Source organism: Mobula hypostoma, chromosome 5 (assembly GCF_963921235.1).
Source record: "Mobula hypostoma chromosome 5, sMobHyp1.1, whole genome shotgun sequence".
In the NCBI taxonomy this organism is placed as follows: domain Eukaryota; kingdom Metazoa; phylum Chordata; class Chondrichthyes; order Myliobatiformes; family Myliobatidae; genus Mobula; species Mobula hypostoma.
The window spans coordinates 194,465,074-194,471,160 of NC_086101.1; positions in this window are offsets into that span (position 1 = coordinate 194,465,074).

Sequence of the window (6,087 nt, forward strand, 5' to 3'; positions counted from 1 at the left end):
GGTATAGGGGAAGATCACACACTCAGTAGGGGGATAGGGGAAGATCTCACACTCAGTAGGGAGATAAGGGAAGATCTCACACTCAGTACGGGAATAGGGGAAGATCTCAGACAGTAGGGGGATAGGGGAAGATCTCACACTCAGTAGGGAGATAGGGGAAGATCTCACACTCAGTAAGGGGATAGGGGAAGATCTCACACTCAGTCAGGGGATAGGGGAAGATCTCACACTCAGTAGGGGGATAGGGGAAGATCTCACACTCAGTAGGGGGATGGGGAAGATCTCACACTCAGTCAGGGGATAGGGGAAGATCTCACACTCAGTAGGGGGATGGAGGAAGATTTCACACAGTAGGGGGATGGGGAAGATCTCACACTCAGTAGGGGGATAGGGGAAGATCTCACACTCAGTAGGGGGATGGGGAAGATCTCACACTCAGTCAGGGGATAGGGGAAGATCTCACACTCAGTAGGGGGATGGAGGAAGATTTCACACAGTAGGGGGATGGGGGAAGATCTCACACTCAGTAGGGGGATGGGGAAGATCTCACACTCAGTCAGGGGATAGGGGAAGATCTCACACTCAGTCAGGGGATAGGGGAAGATCTCACACTCAGTAGGGGGATAGGGGAAGATCTCACACTCAGTCAGGGGATAGGGGAAGATCTCACACTCAGTAGGGGGATAGGGGAAGATCTCACACTCAGTAGGGGGATGGGGAAGATCTCACACTCAGTCAGGGGATAGGGGAAGATCTCACACTCAGTAGGGGGATGGAGGAAGATTTCACACAGTAGGGGGATGGGGAAGATCTCACACTCAGTAGGGGGATAGGGGAAGATCTCACACTCAGTAGGGGGATGGGGAAGATCTCACACTCAGTCAGGGGATAGGGGAAGATCTCACACTCAGTAGGGGGATGGAGGAAGATTTCACACAGTAGGGGGATGGGGGAAGATCTCACACTCAGTAGGGGGATGGGGAAGATCTCACACTCAGTCAGGGGATAGGGGAAGATCTCACACTCAGTAGGGGGATGGAGGAAGATTTCACACAGTAGGGGGATGGGGGAAGATCTCACACTCAGTAGGGGGATGGGGGAAGATTTCACACTCAGTAGGGGGATGGGGAAGATCTCACACTCAGTAGGGGGATAGGGGAAGATCTCACACTCAGTAGGGGGATGGGGGAAGATCTCACACTCAGTAGGGGGATAGGGGAAGATCTCACACTCAGTAGGAGGATGGAGGAAGATTTCACACAGTAGGGGGATGGGGGAAGATCTCACACTCAGTAGGGGGATGGGGAAGATCTCACACTCAGTCAGGGGATAGGGGAAGATCTCACACTCAGTAGGGGGATGGAGGAAGATTTCACACAGTAGGGGGATGGGGGAAGATCTCACACTCAGTAGGGGGATGGGGGAAGATTTCACACTCAGTAGGGGGATGGGGAAGATCTCACACTCAGTAGGGGGATAGGGGAAGATCTCACACTCAGTAGGGGGATGGGGGAAGATCTCACACTCAGTAGGGGGATAGGGGAAGATCTCACACTCAGTAGGGGGATAGGGGAAGATCTCACACTCAGTAGGGGGATGGGGAAGATCTCACACTCAGTCAGGGGATAGGGGAAGATCTCACACTCAGTAGGGGGATGGAGGAAGATTTCACACAGTAGGGGGATGGGGAAGATCTCACACTCAGTAGGGGGATAGGGGAAGATCTCACACTCAGTAGGGGGATGGGGAAGATCTCACACTCAGTAGGGGGGATGGAGGGATTTCACACAGTAGGGGGATGGGGGAAGATCTCACACTCAGTAGGGGGGGAAGATCTCACACTCAGTCAGGGGATAGGGGAAGATCTCACACTCAGTAGGGGGATGGGGAAGATTTCACACAGTAGGGGGATGGGGGAAGATCTCACACTCAGTAGGGGGATGGGGGAAGATTTCACACTCAGTAGGGGGATGGGGAAGATCTCACACTCAGTAGGGGGATAGGGGAAGATCTCACACTCAGTAGGGGGATGGGGGAAGATCTCACACTCAGTAGGGGGATAGGGGAAGATCTCACAGTCAGTAGGGGGATGGGGAAGATCTCACACTCAGTCAGGGGATAGGGGAAGATCTCACACTCAGTAGGGGGATGGAGGAAGATTTCACACAGTAGGGGGATGGGGGAAGATCTCACACAGTAGGGGGATGGGGAAGATCTCACACTCAGTAGGGGGATAGGGGAAGATCTCACACTCAGTAGGGGGATGGGGAAGATCTCACACTCAGTAAGGGGATAGGGGAAGATCTCACACTCAGTAGGGGGATGGAGGAAGATTTCACACAGTAGGGGGATGGGGGAAGATCTCACACTCAGTAGGGGGATGGGGAAGATCTCACACTCAGTCAGGGGATAGGGGAAGATCTCACACTCAGTAGGGGGATGGAGGAAGATTTCACACAGTAGGGGGATGGGGGAAGATCTCACACTCAGTAGGGGGATGGGGGAAGATTTCACACTCAGTAGGGGGATGGGGAAGATCTCACACTCAGTAGGGGGATAGGGGAAGATCTCACACTCAGTAGGGGGATGGGGGAAGATTTCACACTCAGTAGGGGGATAGGGGAAGATCTCACAGTCAGTAGGGGGAGATCCCATCACCATGGAGAGCATTCTGACTGGTTCCAACACCATCTGGTATTGAGGAAGCACTGCACAGGATAGGACAAAGCTGCAGAGGGTTGCAGACTTAGCCAGCTCTATCACGGGTACTAGCCTCCCCTGAATCCAGTACATCTTCAAAAGGCAATGGCTCAAGAAGGTGCTATCCATCATTAAGGGCCCTCATCACCCAGAACATGTCCTCTTCACAGTGCTACCATCAGGGTGGAGTTACAGGAGCCCGACGACACACTCAGTGTTTCAGGAACAGTTTCTTCCCATCCACCACCAGATTTCTGAATAGACAATGAATCAATAGACACTACCTTTTTTCTCTTTCTGTTTGCATTACTTATTCAATTTAATATATATTTTTATTGTAAACTTCCGGTCAAGATGGCATCTGCGTACAACACCTCTTTGGTCAATATCTTCAGGATAGATCATGAAGCCATATATCAGATTAGATTAGATTAGATTTAACTTTATTGTCATTGTGCCAAGTACAGATACAAAGCCAATGAAATGCAGTTAGCATCTAACCAGAAATGCAAAGAATTTGGTATGAACATAGAATTCTTCAACTTCCATTAATTCCCTCCCCCCTCCCTTCCCCTATCCCTATGTCACTCTGCCCCCTCCCCAGCTGCCTATCACCTCCCTCATGGTTCCACCTCCTTCTACTACCCATTGTGCTTTCCCCTATTCCTCCTTCACCTTTCCTGCCTGTCACCTCCCTGCTTCCCCTCCCCCACCCCTTTATCTTTCCCCTTACTGGTTTTTCACTTGGAACCTCCCAGCCTTCTCCTTCCCACCCTCCCCCCACCTTCTTTACAGGGCCTCTGCCCCCTCCCTCTACAGTCCTGACGAAGGGTCCCGGCCCGAAACATCAACTGATCTTTTCCACGGATGCTGCCCGACCTGCTGAGTTCCTCCAGCGTGTTGTGAATGATGCAAAGAATAGTGTTATTTACAAAATAACTGCGAATAAAAAGTAAGTGCTACAGCACACGATTATAAAAGTACTGAGACAGTACTTTTCCAGAACAAGGGGTCACAGTTTGAGGATAAGGGGGAAGCCTTTTAGGACAGAGATTAGGAAAAACTTCTTCACACAGAGAGTGGTGAATCTGTGGAATTCTCTGCCACAGGAAACAGTTGAGGCCAGTTCATTGGCTATATTTAAGAGGGAGTTAGATATGGCCCTTGTGGCTACGGGGATCAGGGGGTATGGAGGGAAGGCTGGTACAGGGTTCTGAGTTGGATGATCAGCCATGATCATAATAAATGGCGGTGCAGGCTCAAAGGGCCGAATGGCCTACTCCTGCACCTATTTTCTATGTTTCTATGTTTCTATGTACAATACGGATGCAATATTGCTTAGCGCCGTGATGAGAGGTTCAGCAGTGTCACAGCCTCAGGGAAGAAGCTCTTCCTGTGCCTGCTGGCGCAGGAGCGGAGGCTCCTGTAGAGCCTACCGGATGGAAGGAGAGTAAAAAGTCCATGGTTAGGGTGAGATGCATCCCTGATAATGCTTTTCGCCCTGCCCAGGCAGCGTTTATGGTAGATGTTCTCAATGGCGGGCAATTGGGTGCCGATAATCCGTTGGGCAGTTTTCAGCGCACACTGGAGTGCTTTGCGGTCCGATACAGGACAATTGCCATACCACACTGAGATGCAGTTGGTGAGTATGCTCTCAATGGTACAGCGGTAAAAGTCCGTCAGTATCCTGGGACAGAGGTGAGCTTTCTTCATGCTCCGCAGGAAATAAAGGCGCTGTTGCACCTTTTTGACCAGGATGGAGGAGTTCAGGGACCAGGTGAGATCCTCGGAAATGTGGACACTAAGGAATTTGAAGCTTGATACACGCTCCACGACAGCTCCGTTGATGTAGATGGGGACATGAGTGTGGCTCCTAGCATGCCTGAAGTCCACAATGACTTTTTGCATTTCTTCTTGTCTTTTACATTTGTTTTCATCTTGATTGTGATTCTGGAACTGTTAGAGCCTGTGATTTTCAGTTTGAAGATCGTTTAAGTTTTCCAGTGTTTTGCAGTCTCCAAGAGGATTCCAGGAGGCAGAGGGAGCCTGTGCAAACCTCATGATGAGATGGTTGTGAGCCAACATTCAACTCCATTTCATCAATTAAAGTTTTCATTGTTGAACAATGAAAGCAGTGAGGCGATGCGGAAGGTGGGCACTGGCCTGCCTGTCTTTTGATCACCAGTGGGATCGCTCTGCTACGGAGAGGGGATACTGTCTTTTGATGGCTGAGGGATCACTCTGCTATGAGGAGTGTAGGCCTGCTGCTCGGCCCAGAAAATGTTACCCAGGTTTTTAGCATTTTGGATATGGACTTGGACTTTTCTTCAGATAGTTCCTCATGTTCTGTTTTTCGCCAATCTTTCTCATTTTTGTTTGTGCAGGGAAGGGGATTTGGACATTGATGTGCCTGTTCCCGTTTTTGTTCAGGGAGGAGGGATTTGGGGGATTCATTCTTTCCTTTCTTGGTTTCGTGGCTATCTGGAGAAGAATTTCAGAGTTGTATAATTTTATAATAAAGGGACTTCTGTAATTTATAGTTTTTTAAAATTATGTATTGCAATTTACTGCTACTGCAAAACATCACATTTAATGACATTAAACCTGCTCCCTCTCCCTCCTTCCCCCAATCTCTCTCTCTCCCTCTCTCCCTCCCTCCCCCTCAGTCTCCTCTCCCTCTTCCTCTGACTCTCTCTCTGGGATGAGTCAAGATGAACAGCGAGGAGAGTGAGATTGTGGTTGCTGTGTGCAAACGCCGCAGGGAAGCATTCCAGAAGTGACTGAGAGTAGGATGTGGGAGGGAAGGGGGCGTGAGAGTGCAATATGGCCACACCTTCAGCTATACAGTATCCTCAAGTGAGTGGGACAGTGTGGAGGGAGCTTCACTCTGTCTGACCCCGGGAGTGTGTGATGGGACGGTGTGGAGGGAGTTTCACTCTGTGTCTGACCCCGGGAGTGTGTGATGGGACAGTGTAGAGGGAGTTTCACTCTGTGTCTGACCCCGGGAGTGTGTGATGGGACAGTGTGGAGGGAGCTTCACTCTGTCTGACCCCGGGAGTGTGTGATGGGACAGTGTGGAGGGAGCTTCACTCTGTCTGACCCCGGGAGTGTGTGATGGGACGGTGTGGAGGGAGTTTCACTCTGTGTCTGACCCCGGGAGTGTGTGATGGGACAGTGTAGAGGGAGTTTCACTCTGTGTCTGACCCCGGGAGTGTGTGATGGGACAGTGTAGAGGGAGTTTCACTCTGTGTCTGACCCCGGGAGTGTGTGATGGGACAGTGTAGAGGGAGTTTCACTCTGTGTCTGACCCCGGGAGTGTGTGATGGGACAGTGTAGAGGGACTTTCACTCTGTGTTTGACCCTGAGCGTGTGTGATGGGACAGTGTA